We start from the raw sequence: 17,513 nt of genomic DNA, 5'->3' as shown, positions 1-17,513 counted from the left end.
ATGTAAAAGCTACATTCTTCTAGTTTTAGGATATTAGAACCAAATATTTTATTTCAAATGGTGCAATAGGATCATTGGAACTATCCAAAACCACATTTTCATACATTTGCGATCAAAATAGTCCTTTTTACAGTTTTTTTTTTCAAATAAACTCAAATTCTTGTGAGTTTATTTCAACATTTTATTAATTATTATCGTAATCCAAAAATGGTACGAAAAGATTTTTTTTCAAAATTTAACATTTTGTAAAAACTTTAAATTTTCATTTACAGCTGCAAATTTGAACAAAGCCGTAAATCCAAAGTTCTTGTTCGCATACATAAATCATTTTAAGCAAATAATCGAGGTAGTTTCGTATTGTATTAAAATACTTTGAAATATGTATTAAAATACTTTAAAATAATGTGTAATATGGCCATATTGTATAAACTTGATCCTTACCTACTCTTGCATTATGCGGTTTAAGAAAATAGCAAGTATATGCCACAGTGCATGTGGACAACATTTAAATAATCTGAACTACAACTTTGGCCTAGATGTTATTACAAAAAGCACCCTAATTAAAATTAAATAAACTCTCTATAGTTGAAGAAAAATCTTCTTGTCGTTAATAAAAACAGAAAAACAAAATCCTTTCAAATAAACATAGAATCAAACATTCAAAAATAAATGTTCAATTCAAAATATTACAAAAATTAAAAATAAATTCAATTTGAATATTACAGAAACAAAAATAAACAAACACACTTCTAACACAAAACAAAACTAATACAAATACACCAAATATAAATAATATAGTAGTTGTGGTTACTTAGTAACCAAAAGTCCTTTTCAGGGATTTTTCGGCCATCGAATACACAATCCTAAAACGATTGTAGCGCCACTCCTGTAACGATTGTAGCGCCACCCCTCAAACAAACCGGATGTTTTTTCCGGTGTCACTTCTATATATAATTATTCAATGGCACTATCTCTTGTGGGGAATCTCTCTATATAGCGACTTGGAATCGGCAAAAAACTATTGGTCGCCTTAATGCTTGCAAATAGGAACGTTTGAGTGTTGTCACTTACAAGCCCTTGTCTCCTTGCTTTATTTAATCATCATGAGTCGTCGCTTTAATGACACTCAAAATAACGCATTTTGTTGAAACTTTTGACCATACGCGTGTCAATAATTACACTGGTCGGCAACGAAAATAGAGCTTGAACTAAACCATACTTTTCTAGAGGATTTTTGTGTGCTGATTATGAATCTGAAGTCAAAATTTCACTGGCATGTCACGTTTTCGAAATATTTTAATATTAACAGGTCAAAAACGCGATTTTTTGGTACTTTTGGCTTCGAAAACTACTCTAAAAGCCATATTTTGTCGTCTCAAATATGTTAATATTTTTTTTTTAATTATTATTTTTTTCTAAAAGATATTTTATATAGAAATGTATGATATCTCAAAATCTTGTTGGTTAAGGTAACTTATGGTTTTTTGAAGCAGATTTGAAGTAAATTACAGTTTTCGAATCTTGTTTTGGATAATAAAAAGCAAAATATTACGGAAAAATATAATATTTGACATCAAACGTCAAAAAACATTTCATTCAAAATTAGTTTTTGAAACGTTATAGCGGAAACGGTGATGAGTAGAGCTCAAAAACTAGACGTGATGGAATAAATCTGTAAACAGTTCTGAATTCAGCACACTCAAGTTAATTAAAATCACCTTACAGAGTTCTTGCTCCCGACTTTTTTTTTGTTTTATTATATTATTATAACTTTAATACATTTCAAAACAATATAACTAACCACGTGGTGATATAAAAGAAAGGTGTTACCTTATGGGATTGGTGTGAAATTCCATAAATAAAATAAGGTCACAGAAGCTTCCTTCCTTAGTAAAATTTTAATATGACCGACAAAACATAAAATGAGGTTAATTTTGAGAGCTTTATCAATAATTAATTTTGATTGATCATAATTAATGTTTTATTAATTTAATCATTGAGTATCATGCAGAAACAACATTAATATACCTATACTGATGGCCTTTATATGACATCATTCTAGTCAATTAATTGTTACGACAGTGTCCTGAGTGTCCTTATATCCAAATCAAAAACCAAATATTTATTATGACAAATTTTTATATCATATCAGATGTTTATCCAAGTGATAATATTTTTGTTCTTCTAAGTTCTTTCGTCCTTAGAACTTTTTTTATTAGTATTATGACTGTGAACTTGAAACTAAACTTGTCAAGAGTTATTTTAATAAAGATAAAATATATATCAGCATAGATACTGTCTTGAGGAAAAAATTATTAAGAATGTTTCTAAGATAAAATTAAAAATAACAGTTGGTGATGACGCCACAGGACACATAAGGGACTATTTGCTATTTCAATATTATATTTATAATATGTATCAAGAAAAACACAACAAACCTCACATTAGATGACATAATCATTCACTTTTGCTGAGATTTATAAACGTGTGCGTGATTCTTATGTAGCCTTCATTTCACCTAAAAGGGTCACGAACATTAGAAAGCCTTTACAAAAAAAAAAAAAAAATAATAATAAACGTCAAGAACTCAAGGTGTCCATTCGTTCGTTTCGTTCGTCTGATGTAAGCGCAATATGGTGTTACATAGGCAAATTTGTATATTGATGAAAAATGTCCCACAAGACCATTGGCATTGACATTTTTATTGCCTCTTTTTTTTTGTAACCAAAAAAAAAAGGTCAAAATTAAATCTGAATAAAATTCCTAGAAAGAAAGACCAGTGAGGAATATAAAAGAACATCGTGTGAAAGTTTTGTAAGAATTTAAAGATCAAGATAAGATTGAATATATAGATTTCAATGTAGTCAATAAAAGGATTGCATTCGAATTTTCTTTTATGTTTCAATTTTTTAACTTAAAGGCATTCTGATGTCCTTTAAAGAAATAAAATGCACGACTGGGGTCGCACGTACTTGCTCTTATGATTTAAGTTACTCTAATGTTAAAGCTTTTTATTCAAGAAAATTAAGAAAATTTAAAATTTGATATTTTCAAGAAATTAAAAAAAATTAAATCTGTTTTTTATAATTAATTAAATATCGTTTTAAATGATCTTTCATAAAAAATCAAGTATGCCAGTTTACTTCTTGTATAAAAGGGAATTTAAAAAAAAAAAATTTTCGAAAATCGTTAGAGTCGTTTTTTAAAAAAATATTTTTTATATATAAAAATTTTTTAACATTTTTCAAATGGTATGCCATTTTGAATTAATAATTTATGTACGCATTAAAACGAAATTTCAAAATTTTTCATAAACACGTTTTCAAAAAATTGATTTTTCAAACAAAAATTTTGAAATATTTTTTAAAAATCCAAAAATGAGTTTTTTGAAAATTTTCTAAATTTTCAACATTACCTTTGCCTAAACGATTTTTTATAAAAATTTTCGTTGAAATCGGGGTATTCTTGAACGAGATATTCATAAATCAAAAAAACCAATATATGACAGGTACCGTTAATAACGATAAAAAAAATATTTTTTTTATTTAGAAAGTTGGCTCTTATGTGTACTACTACATTTAAAAGTTTTAATGAAAATCGTTAGAGCCCTTTTTGAAAAAAATTAACTTTTCTATTTCAGTTATATGACAGGTACCGTTAGTTTTGGTCCTAAAAAAAAAATTTCAATTTGTCCTCTAGGGAATCACCCAAAACTTTTAATTACCAAGTTTGAACAAAATCACTCGAATAGTTTAGGGTGTAGCTCGAGGTACATACAGACAGACAGACAGACAGAATTACCGGACCCACTTTTTTGGCATTCTCCATCATCGTAATGTCATGTAAAATTGTTATATCGAGTTCGATTTTTTTTACGAAACCTAAACTTGCCCTATAGTACCTATATCGCAAGTAAAAACAAAGGTTTCTGAGAAATATTTAACCACTCCAAGTATAAAGTTTTCATGTAAAGCAAAACTCAGAATTGTTGAGAATGCATTGAAATTAACACTGTTTTTAGAGAGAAATGAAAAGGCTTCAATGTGTAAAATTACATGGGTTGATTTAAATGTTTAAATGCAAATTCATTCCGAAATCACAAGGGAATCGTTCGTAGTAATTAACACCCGTAAACACGAAACTATGTTAATTTTATCGTGATGGCTTTGCATCAAGGATTTTCTAAATAAATCAATAAAGGTATTTTTTTTTACAAATTTAAAATGTGTTTATTGTTTTGGGGAAAAAATATTTAGTACCAGCTAAAACGTATTCCTCACATCCCATTGAAGAAACAGAACAAAAAAAAAAAAATTATGATGAGTGATATAATCATCATCGAGGACCTTCCAGGAATTCACATTTAGAATTTTAAACTTGCAAATGAATATAATAGTCTATGCAGATATATACAATTCTAAGAAATTAACTTTTCTAAGGACATAAACTTAAAATGTAAATAAAAGCAGTCCATTTAAAACTTTTCCATAGTTTTTTTCTTGCTTAACCAAAGTAGTTTTCTTGGAATTTCAAAAGTCATTTTGTGTTAGGAGTAGAGGTATCTATATACATTGAAAATGGTTTAATATCAAGAAGTTTAAATATATTAAAGTGTAGTACTTTTACTCCTGTTTGGATTTTTATAAAACAAAAATGTATATTTTTTTAAATACTATACTTATTAGGGTGGGTCAAAAAACTTGAAATTCTTTTTTTGACTTGGTACTCCAAAAAATAAATTGCTAGACACCTCTAGAATATACACACCAAATATGAGCTCTTAATATTTATGGGAAGGTCCTCCGCTTCGCAATTTTCCATTTTTACATCAAGCTTCTACTAAAAAAAAATCTTTTTTTTAAATCGATTTTTTAGCAAATTTTTTACAAATTCTTGTAGAAAATTGAACGCTCTACAAAAATTCCTTGTACACTTTTTTAGTTTATCCAACCGTTTAATAGATATTTGAAGTCCAAAAATCGAAAAAATCTTTAAAAATTCGTTTTTTGTTCTTAATATTGTAACAAATTGAAAAATTATAATAATCAAACCTGCAAGACATATTCTTGTTGGAAATAGATTGTTCCACAAAAAATGTCTTATTAACTTTTTTCATTAATCTAACCATTCTAAAGATATTCGAGCTCAAAGTTAAAAAAAATTATAAAAACATTTTTTACATTTCAAAATTTTCGAATTCACTAAAAATTCATTATTTTTAAATTAGCAAGATATATTCTTGTAGGAGCTTAAACGTTCTACAAAAAATTCCTTGGCATCAAATTGATTGCTTTAACCGTTTAGAAGATATTAGTATCCAAATCGCAATGCATACGGGTCATAAGAAAACTATATTGAAATCAGTTGGAATTGGTTTGGATACGAATATCTTCTAAACGGTTAAAGCAATCAATTTGATGTCAAGGAATTTTTTTTTAGAAAGTTTAAGCCCCTACAATAATATATCTTCCTAATTTGAAAATAATAAATTTTCAGTGAATTAGAAAATTTTGAAAAGTAAAAAATGTTTTTATAATTTTTCTTATATATGACCTCGAATATCTTAAGAAAGGTAAGATAAATGAAAAAAGTTAACAAGACCTTTTTTGTGGAGCAAATTATTTCCTATAAGAATATGTCTTGCGCGTTTGATTTTATTATAATTTTTCAATTTGTTACAAAATTAAGAACAAAAAACGAATTTTTAAAGATTTTTTCGATTTTTGGACCTCAAATATCTATTAAACGGTTAGATTAACAAGAAAAGTGTACAAGGCCTTTTTTGTTTAGAGCGTTCAATTTCCTACAAGAATATGTAAGGAAATTTGCTAAAAAATCGATTTAAAAAAAAAATGATTTTTTTTAGTAGAAGCTTGATGTAAAAATGGAAAATTGCGAAGCGGAGGACCTTCCCATTAATATTAAGAGCTCATATTTGGTGTGTATATTCTAGAGGTGTCTAGCAATCGATTTTTTAGAGTCCCAATTTAAAAAAAAGAATTTCGATTTTTTTGACCCACCCTAATACTTATTAGTACCTATCAAGTCTGTTAATAACAAAGTGATTTTTTACCTCTCGAAAAAGTCTTTTTAAAAGATTTAACTATGAGTATTTTAACTCTTTATGAGTGATATGACATCTAATAAATTAATACTGTCAACATATTAAACTAACCATCCTTTGAATCATAAAAAAATAAATCTATACAAGAGGACAAGACATTTTTGTTTTATGAGAACCGAAAATGAAGTAGTTAAACAGAAGTTTTTTTATTGCTGCTATGATCTATGTAGTTTAAGTGTGAATATGTGAAGAGAATGTACCCTTAAGTTGTTGAAATGTGTGGTTGGAGACAAAAAAATAACTTATAAAGAGGAGTTGTAAAGTAAAATATTTTGGTACTTGAAATAAAAAGTTTCATCTTTAGGGTAACACTAAAGAATACAATTTGGTTATGGTTGTTCAAGGATGTACTGAAATTATTAATTACCATCTATTTAGTAGTTTCATTTAATTTTAATTAAGAACGGGTATAAAACATAGTTGATAAGATAAAAGGATTGGAGCTATAAAAGAAAGAATTCAACATTTAACTTGAATGTTTGTTAAATATAATTTAAAGATAAAAGAATACGTACTTTTTCTGCTCGTTTTAGTTATATTCACAGAGAAAAAACCCAAAAAAAAAAAAAATCAAAATCAAGTGGCTCAGTGGATAGAAGTGTATCTAGGAAGCAAAAGCATTTCAGTTTCAATTTTCGGCTAAGGTTAAAAGTTTTTTTTTCAAATAAATATAATTGTACGCAATTCAAAAATGAGAGGAAAACATTCAGAAATAAATTGCACGACTGGGGTCGCACGTACTTGCTCTTATACTTAAAGTAACTATAATGTTAAAGCTTTTTATACAAGAAATTTAAAATTTGATATTTTGAAGAAATTTCATAAGTAGGTAGTATAAAAAAATTAAATCTGTTTTATTAATAAATAAAACTCCGTTTTAAATTATCTTAAAAAAAAAAAATAAATATGCCATTTTATTTCTTGTATAAAAAGGTATTTTTAGAAAAAAATTTTCGAAAATTGTAGGAGCCGTTTTTTAAAAAAATAATTTTTTATGTATAAAAATTTTTTAACATTTTTCAAAAAAAAAGTTGGTATGCCATTTTGAAGAAATAATTAATTTACACATAAAAACTAAATTCCAAAATTTTTCATTGATCCGTTTTCAAAAAATTGATTTTTCAAAAAAAAATTTTGAAATATTTTTTAAAAAACCAAAAATGCGTTTTTTGAAAATTTTCTAAAATTTTAATATTATCTTTACTTACACACTTTTGTATAAAAATTTTCATTTTAATCGGGTAAATGTTGTACGAGATATTCAGAAACGAAAAAAACCGTTCTATGACAGGTACCGTTAATAACGGTACAAAAAATATTTTTTTTTATTTAAAAAGTTGGCTCTTATGTGTAGTACTACACACAAAAATTTTAATCAAAATCGTTAGAGCCGTTTTTGAAAAAAATTAACTTTTCTATTTCCGTTATATGGCAGGTACCATTAGTTTTGGTCATAAAAAAAAAATTTCAATTTCCCCTCTAGGGAATCACCAAAAACTGCTAACTACCAAGTTTGAAGAAAATCACTTCACTCGTTTAGGCTGCAGCTCCAGATAGAGACAGACACACAGACAGACAGACAGACAGACAGAATTGCCGGACCCACTTTTTTGGCATTCTCTATCATCGTAATGTCATGTAAAATTGTCATCTCGAGTTCGATTTTTTTTACGAATCCTAAACTTGCCCTATAGTACCTATATCGCAAGTAAAAATAAAGATAGTGGGAAGTGCCCAGAGAAAATAGAAAAGTGCAAATGTGGTTTTTCAGATACAAAAATAAAATTGTTTTAACAGGAACGAAATAATGTTTTAAAAGGAATGGAATTCTTTCAAAATCCGAAAGAGCTATGAAGCAAAATCATTGGTAAAATATGATGAAGCATGTTTATTTTTATTTATTTTACCTTACTTTTTTTCTGTTTGTACATATACAAGGTGTCCCAAAAATAATAATGGATCAAATGAAGTATGCTGATAGGCCAACTTTATCTCTCTCAGAATTTGGTAACTTGTTCATCCCAAATCTTTACTGTTTTCGATTTAATGCAGTTTTTGTAAAATTTTGATAAATCCCGACTTTGCAACAGTATTTTGCTTCCTCTGCTCATAATTGATTTTTGTTTTTTACAATCTTTCACTAAAACATTGCCTAATTATAAGAAATAATTCAATCAAAATATTTTTTCTTTCATTCGCCATTTTGCTGCAAATGAATTAACAGTTCCAAGTTTTATAAAAACTCAATTTCTTACTTTTATTTCAGAGCAACAATCTGAAAAAAATTTGTATTATGTGACCCTGGTTTATTATTTTGAAAACTTGCCGTGTTATTGCAGATTTCAAAAATGTATAAAAGTTTCCAAAGATGATATTAGAACGAATGATATTACAATTTGAATGCAAAAAACAGAGGTTTTCAGAGCAAAATAACAAACAAAAATAAAGGCTTTTGTTCAAAGAGAAATAAACAAACAACAGTTCGAGAAAATGTGTTTATTTTTGTTTGTATTTTTGCTCTGAAAAACCCTGTTTTTTTGAATTAAAGTAATAAACCAGTGTCACACCATACAAATTTTTTTTTCGGTGTGTTGCTTTGAAATAAATGTTAGAAATTGAATTTTGAGAAAACTTGGAACTGTTAATTAACTTGCAGCAAAATCGCGTATGAAATAAAAAATGTTTTGATTAATTCATTGTTTCTTATTATTGGACAATGTTTTAGTGAAAGTATAATAAAAAACAAAAATCAATTGGAGGCGGAGGAAGCAAAATACTGTTGCAAAGTAGGAATTTTTCGAAATTTCACAAAAAATGCATTAAATCGAAAACCGTAAGGATTTGGGATGAACAAGTTACCAAATTCTGAGAGCCCTTAAGTTGGCCTATCAGCATATTTCGTTTTATCCATTACTTTCGGGACACCCTGTATATCCACAAAAACAGAAGTAAAAGATGCTCAAATCTATAATAATCATACTTCTCTGAAACATTTTGAGGCTTTATTGTTGAAATCGATTCCTAAATTAATATTCTTAAGCAAATGATTTCACTTCCTAAAGCAGTCCAAATGCCTGGTAAGACTTTCACATGAGAATAATCTTAACTTGAGTGATAACTATGAATTCTAGTCTCCAGCACAGTCAATTTGTTAAAATTTACAGAGCTTTGTCATTAGGAGAATTGTATTTGTAAATGGTGAAATGACAAAAATGTTTAAATTTTCAGAGCAATGGTGAATAAACAAAAAAAATTAATATTTACTGTGGCGTATACGTGCTTTTTTACTGCATTTAATATATTAGCAATGCAGTGGACCCTACCCTACAATAAAGAGCTCGTTGTAGTACTAAAAGATCCTTAGACGTCATATCTAACCTTATTTGTGATTTGAAAATGACCAAGAATAGATATATGAAAAAAATATAGAAAATTGTAAATGGGCAAAATACATATAAAAGAGGAAAAGTGATAGAGGTACCTAATTTTAAAATAGAGGAAAAACAGGGACCTAAATATAAAAAATATAAACTTTTTTTACAATAACTTAAACACTGTTTTAAATGATTTGACCACAGAGGAGTAAATAATTCAATATCTTATATTAAAAAGGTTTTAAAAAAATTTATGAAAATTTCCAGAGCCGCACATAGGAGTATTTTGGTCGAAAAGCTGGACAAAAGTCGATTTTCTAAAAATCAAAATTTTGAATTAAATTTTTTACAAAGCGGATGGTAAATATACATGGGCTCATATTATGCACTTATTTTTTTTGTAGTAAAGTGTTTGGTGAGATAAAACAAATTCAAAGTTAGCTGTTTATTTTCTGGACATTTTTTTTAATTTTTGGTGATTTGGTGAGTATTGTTAGGAGATTGATTGTGAGCGAGTGTGCTTTTAAACACAAAATTTTCAAATGAAAAATAAAATTGCAGGTATTGAATAGTAATTAAAGAGTAGTTTTGGAAATATTAAATGTTTTTTGTTCAATGGGAAAAGAGTCAGCCACATAAAGATATTTGTATTGCTTTTTTTTAAAGTCTCAGTGCTTTGTTATTGTATACCCTACTATTCTGCTTCGATACATAGATTTATGATAACTATGACTATTCTTTTAATTTAATATCAAAAATTTGGGTGCGAATTTTTGCGATTCACAAAATAATTTGCAAATGAAATTTTCACTTTGAGTAAAAAACACTCATACGCCCTACGTTTTTTGAAGTGAAAACTTCTTTAGTATCGTAGTGATTTGAAACAAGATGAAACGAAAACGCGACACGACTTCAACTTGTTATAACTTTTTTGTTTTGTAGATAGGTAATTAAATAAACTATAATTGTACACAATTTCGATTAATTTCATATTCAAAATTCTGAGATAACGGTACAAAGATGTTCTTTTTCTGCACACGTTATATCTTTTGATCTAGTGCACACACAAATTTGATTTAACTTTAATACACATGCTGATAACATAACTTTTTATTTGATATATCACACATAAGGGTAGGTGCTCTACAAGTTACACAATCTTAAATTGAAAAAAAAATTAATAATACCTCAAAACACCTATGGAGATCTGTTACCGATGACCAGCCACCAGTGTTGGAAGTACCGTTATCTCAGTTTGAAATATCGACATGGTTGGATTTAAAAAAATCTTACTTTTTTTTGTAGGCATGGTAGAAATATGATTGATACGTCATATAAAAAGTGAAATAAGCTTTCAAATGATATTTTATCATAGGTTGTCATTTAAAAAAATAGATTTAATGGGAGAAAAAAGATTGATTTTTGTACTTTTTTGATGAAAAAATTGATTGGGTTCAAAAAATTCTAGCTCTTTTTGTAGATGTTGTATAGACATGGTCGATATAAATATTTTGAGCTGAAACAATAAGCTTACGGGTGATATAAAATTTATTATAGGTGAGTGGATTTAAATTCGATAGAATAAAAAAAGGTAGACTTTTTCGATTTTTTTTTTTGCAAGAAAAATGATTTTTTAAGGTTTCACTTCTACCACGTGTGAATTGCACACATGATTTTTTTTTTTTTTTACTGGTTGTCAATATTTTCCGGAAATTTTTGTTATTGAACTTGATGCATTTGGATTCACTAATCCTAAAAATCATAATAGTTTCTTTCTAAAAGGTCTAATATTTTAAATATTTTAATTTTTCACATTTTGGGTGTATGAAATTTCATACAATTTTTTTTAGTTTTTCTTATCACGAGCGTTTTTAAAGTTTTTCAACTTATTTATATTTATATAAATAATAATTTCTAGCAAAAACAAATTGTTTTACTTCAAAAAATAATTTTGTCCAGGTTTTTGATAGAAACACTTCTATGTAAGCCGTTTAAAAAAAATATTATTTTTATTTATTTTTTTTTTTAATTTAATTAAAAAAAAAAAAAATTGGTATGCCATTGTTTATACCCAGGACTTCAAGAAACAATAAAATTAATTTTGTAATGTGTACCGGTACTCCCATATTATCGTCCTATTTGACTATACTTTAGATTTAGTGGGGGTTTCAATGCAACTAATCATTGCACAGCTAATCATAAGAAAAGTCATCATAGATAACCCACCAAAGAAAAGTTCAACACAGACAATATTACTTCACAATAACTGCAAATGACATTAAAATAAATCTTAAAATTAATTTTTTTCTAATCTAACCTAATGATGACTTTTTGCATACAAATTTTCATAGAAAAAAGTTTTAAGTGAAAGTAAGAAATAAAAAAAAAATTATTTCATACTAGCTGACCCGGCGGACTTCGTTCCGCCATTTCTTGTATTTATTTCTATTTTCGACTTTGTAATTTGTCATAATTCCCAATACAAAAAGGAAATCAAAACTTGAAAAGTTCGTCCAATTAATTTAAAAATATTCACTTTTAAAATTTAAAAAAAAGTGGCCTATGTTAAAAACGTTTTTTAAGTTTTTTAATTTACCATTGTGAAGCTTGTAGTGAATGTAGCGTTATGTATGATATATCAAATGAAAGGTAATATTATCAGGATGGTCAATAAAGATAAATAAAATTTTTGTAAGCTCCAGATCAAAAGATGTAACGTGTTGAAAAATAGAGTTTTATTTTACCGATATTTCAAATTTTTCATTACAAAATTAATTAAAACTTTGTACAAATATAGTCTTGCCTATTATCTATCTACACTGTAAATTTCATTTATTTACCTATTGAAGAAAAAAAGATAAAAATAAAAAACTGTTAAAAACGGCCAAAAAACTTGGGACAAAAAAAAATTGTTTTTCCCGTTATTCGGTCAAAAATCGATTTAAAGATTCAAAAGTTTGTACATGCATGCGCATGATTAAAACCTATATTTCCTATAAATTTGAGATTTTTGCAGACTTTAAAAAGTTCTAAAAAAATAAAAGATTACTCAAAAATGTCCCTAAAAATTAGGTTGTTTTTCAAAAATTTTTATTTCAAAATACAGGGCCTATGAAAAAAATCCGTTTTAGACCCCTAATTTTTTTTTAAATATTTTTCTCATGGTGTAACTCAAATTTCTGTGCAAAATTTTGCGTACCTCTAATTAGTCTTTTGTCGAAGGTCTATGACTGCAAAAAAACCCTCACAACTTGGTTTTGAAATTTTTTTGAATTTTTTCAATACCTTTTTTTAACTATTGAATAAATTTGTTTATCATTAAAAAAAAAGTCAACTCTTTACGATTTACCGTTTAGAAAATAGCCTCTTTTTTCAATGTCGTGTTACCCCTATTTACCCTATAAAATCTTGAATTTTTTTTGCCTTAAACTTTCTCCTCTTATGCCTCTTTGATTTCAAAAAAAAATTAAGAAAATGAGTCAGTCTGTGTGGCCGGTTAGCGAACGTACACAAAACCAAACTTTAATATATATAATAGATATATGTATGTTAGACACCTTTGATAACGTTAATATAAAAATATTTTCAAAATCTTAATAAATTCATTTTTTAGAAGAGGAAAAAATTATTGATTCTTTAGTTTTTTGAACTCAAAACTTCTTTAGTATCGTAGTGATTCGAAACAAGATGAAACGAAAAAGCGACACGAAAAATCAATTGATTATAACTTTTTTGTTTTAATAGATAGATAAATGAAATTTATACTGTAGATACATAATTAAATAAACTATAATTAGACATTAATTTCAAATAGTTTCATATTCAAAATCCTGAGATAACGGTAAAAATATGTTCTTTTTTTAAAAACGTTATATCTTTCGATCTAGAGCACAAACAAATTTGATTTAACTTTTATACGCATGCTGATATTGTTACCTTTCACAAATAATGGAACGTGCTCTACAAGTTACACAATCTCAAATTATAAAACTTGAAAAGTATCTCAAAGCACCTGTGGAAATCTGTTTGCCGATGACAAAACACCAGTGTAGGAAGTACCGTAATCTCAGTTTGAAATTCTGAGATGGTTGGCTTTAAAAAATTCTTCCTTTTTTGTAGGTAGGCATCGTAGAAATATGGTTGAAGCGTCATATAAAAGGTGAAATAATAGGCTTTCAGATAATATAAGTTTTCATAAAACAAATGGTGTTAGAAAAAAAAAAGATTTTTTTTGCTTTATTCATGAAAAATGATTGTTTTGAATAAATTACTCGTATGTATAAAGTATAAAAACTTTTTCCGCATTGTAAAAATTTAAGTATGGCTTTATTCTTTAGGAAAATTGTAAGCTTTTTAATGTTATAATTTTTTTTTCAAGAAAAATGATTTTTTAAGGTTTCATTTCCAGGTACCACGTGTGAATTGCACGCATAAATTTTTTTTAAATTATACAGGGTGTCCCAAAAGTAATGGATCACACGAAGTATGCTGATAGGCCAACCTTAGGGCTCTCAGAATTTGGTAACTTGTTAATCTTAAATCTTTACGGTTTTCGATTTAATGCAGTTTTTGTGAAATTACGATAAATCACGACTTTGCAACAGTATTTTGCTTCCTCCGCTCATAATTGGTTTTTGTTTTTTACAATTCTTTCACTTAAACATTGCCTAATAATAAGAAATAATTAATTAATCAAAATATTTTTTATTTCATTCGCCATTTTGCTGCAAATGAATTAACAGTTCCATGTTGTATGAAAACACAATTTCTCACTTTTATTTCACAGCAACACCATGAAAAAAATTTGTGTAGTGTGACACTGGTTTATTATTTTGAAAACTTGCCGTGTTATTGCAGTTTTCAAAAATGCATAAAAGTTTCCAAAGTTAAAGTTAGAACTAAAGATATTACAATTTAAAAGCAACAAAACAGGGTCTTTCAGAGTAAAATAACAAAGAAAAATAAACAAATTTTCTCGACTATTGTTTGTTTATTTCTTTTTGAATAAAAGCCTCGATTTTTGTTTGTTATTTTGCTCTGAAAACCTCTGTTTTTTTGCATTCAAATTGTAATATCTTTCGTTCTAATTTCATCTTTGGAAACTTTTATACATATTTGAAATCTGCAATAACACGGCAAGTTTTCAAAAAAATAAACCAGGGTCACACCATAAAAATTTTGTTCAGGGTGTTGCTCTAAAATAAAAGTGAGAAATTGAGTTATCATTCAACATTTAACTGTTAATTCATTTGCAGCAAAATGGCGAATGAAATAAAAAATATTTTGATTAATTAATTATTTCTTATTATTAGGCAATGTTTAAGTGAAAGAATTGTAAAAAACAAAAATCAATTATGGGCAGAGGAAGCAAAATACTGTTGCCAAGTCGGGATTTTTCGAAATTTCACAAAACTGCATTAAATCGAAAACCGTAAAGATTTGGGATGAACAAGATACCAAATTCTGAGAGCCCTAAAGTTGGCCTATCAGCATATTTCATTTGATCCATTACTTTTGGGACACCCTGTATAATACAAACAGTTAATTTTAGTTCTAAAAAACATGATTTCCTTTCTACTGAATCATCCAAAACCCTTGAACATAAATTAAATCCATTTTATCAATAATCAAATCTTTAAAGTTTATAGACAGCGTCTCTGCCAAAGTAAAATTAATACCACACAATAAAAAATAAATTGAAACCTTGTTTTAATAATTCAACTGGAATAAATCAAGACATTTTCTCAAAACATCTATATTAATGACATTATTCAAATTGATTGCAAGGGACTTTATTACCAATTTAAAAACACCCATCAAAAAAGTTTTATTTTTATCAAAGAAAAACAAAAATCTAATACAAAAAAAAAAAAAGAGAAAAGTCAATAACAATTAATAGCATCAAATGTATTCAACGAATGAAAGAAAAACACATAAACATTAGCAAAATTTAATCAGTACCAATATACGAATTTGTAAAGCATATATTCTGACAATTGAATGATTCTTTTCAAATATTCAGTTAAGATTAAAACGTTCCAACAACTCGTCGAATATGTGTTTACATTTTGCATATTATATAAAGAAATTGACAAATTATTCTCATTGAAAATTCCACAAATAACTCAGCAGCTCAAACTCAGAAAAAAAAATCGATTTGATAACATCGAATTGAAAATTTGTGCGAAAAATTTAAATATAAACGTTTACCACCCAATTCTTACTAAATCCACCAATTTTTTACTAAAAAAAAAAAAAATACAAAAATGGGTGACGAATAAAGCAAAAAAATGACTCCCAGTAAATCACATTGTATTCAATACATTCTTCAAAAGTGACATTAAAAGATTCGTCTTTCTTTCTTTTTGTGCGTCTCCCTTTTTTTTTGATCAATTGCCTTCACCTGTCTTGACTAAAAAGACTATGCTTCAAGTTTGATTTCAATAAGCCAAAGCTTGGGTAATGTTCAAAAAGGAATGCTTCTTCAAAAACTGCGAATATGAGATACATTCATATCCTTTTTTGCATAATATGAAAAACATCTACATTCAATGTAGGAGTATGTAACATATTATTAGGTCATGTCATGTTTTAAGTATGTGATTGTAGACTGTAGAGGTACCGCATGTTTGTGAACATCAGGTTGAATTTTTTGAGTTTTGACATTGATGTCCTTTATATCTTTTTTTATGCTCTTTTGTCATGAGAAATGTTGGAATGGAAACCTAAAAATAAATTCTTGAAGAACTTGAATATAACAGTAGGTAGCTAATGAGTAGGCGTTTATGATGATGATGCAGAAAATCAATAATATTCTTGTCATATTCAAGGCCATCAGGATTTCAAATATTGAATAATTCAGATATTGACACCTACAAGAATAACCAAATACTCGGAACTTGTCAAATAAAGAATATAATTAAAGGAAGCAAGTTTGCTAATATTCAACAGCTTTTAGTGAACAATAACTGTCTCATTAATTTTTGTTTATACAAAACTTTTCTTTTTTCTTCCCAAAAATAGACCCAAAAAACAATTCACAAGAAAAAGGAGATAAACTGAAATAATGCAAAAACTTACCATCAACATCAGAACCATCAGTCAATTAAGGATACTTTTTCTTCTTTCCAAAATTACTCCTTAGTTTTTTTTGTTGTTTTTTTTGTGGTTGGTTATCCTTAAATCTGGAAAGGATACATATTTGTGGCTGAGATGTCAGGATTCAGGAGTTAACACATCAATATCTTGTGATTTTCTTGAATTGAATGGTTTTTTGTTTGTGAAAATGTTATTTTTGGAGATTCTCATTCGTATATGATCAATCACAATATTAATTATTTAGGAAAACTGTCAAACTTTAAGTGAAGGCTTACTTAGGTGTATAAAAAAAAAATGTAGGTATAAATATTAATTAAGTGAGAAATACGAAAGAAGAAAATTAATGTTTTATTTATTAAGATTTTGTATATTAAGTTGAGTTCAGACTTTAAGCCTTTTCCTCGAATTAATCATATATACCTTGTAAAAAGCATCATGGGAAAGGATTAAAGGAAGAAAGGAAGCTAAAAGATGAGTTTTAATTGAAAAATGTAAAGAAAAAGTAGTATTAATGGAATTCTTAAAAAAAGCAATTTATCAAGAGTAAAAATTATGTATATAATCATCCCGTTTAATTATAAATTCATCATAATGCAGCTTATATTCTGGATTGAAGTTTTTTTTTTTTTTTACAAAATGAAAAGCTACTTATTCTCTTGAATGATTTCTTTTCTTTAATATATTGAAAGTGAGAGGAAACATATTCAGACACAAAGGAAACTTGAGGGGATTTATTAAAGGATTTAATTTTGGGAATTTTCTTTTTTTCTTATTTTTTTTTTTTTTTTGAGTAAATGAAATACCAGACAGATTAAAATCCATGAAAAATTTTTCGTTGTGAACTTTTGAAACGATTAGTGCCAATTTGGACCACTTTTCAACAACTGGGTATATAATGGAGAATGTTGGCAATTTCA

General features: G+C 27.2%; 1 protein-coding gene across 1 annotated transcript in view; it reads right to left on the bottom strand.

The window, feature by feature from the left end:
• The window catches only part of LOC129916581 (octopamine receptor beta-3R-like), a 246,081-nt gene that overhangs the window by 155,507 nt on the left and 73,061 nt on the right, over window positions 1-17,513 (bottom strand). The window contains exon 2 of the mRNA XM_055996602.1: window positions 16,579-16,682. The gene's annotated coding sequence lies outside the window, so the exon portion shown is untranslated. The remainder of the gene's footprint in view (window positions 1-16,578; window positions 16,683-17,513) is intronic.

The sequence above is a fragment of the Episyrphus balteatus genome, chromosome 3 (assembly GCF_945859705.1).
Source record: "Episyrphus balteatus chromosome 3, idEpiBalt1.1, whole genome shotgun sequence".
NCBI lineage: Eukaryota > Metazoa > Arthropoda > Insecta > Diptera > Syrphidae > Episyrphus > Episyrphus balteatus.
This window is presented reverse-complemented; position numbering and strand designations above follow the sequence as displayed.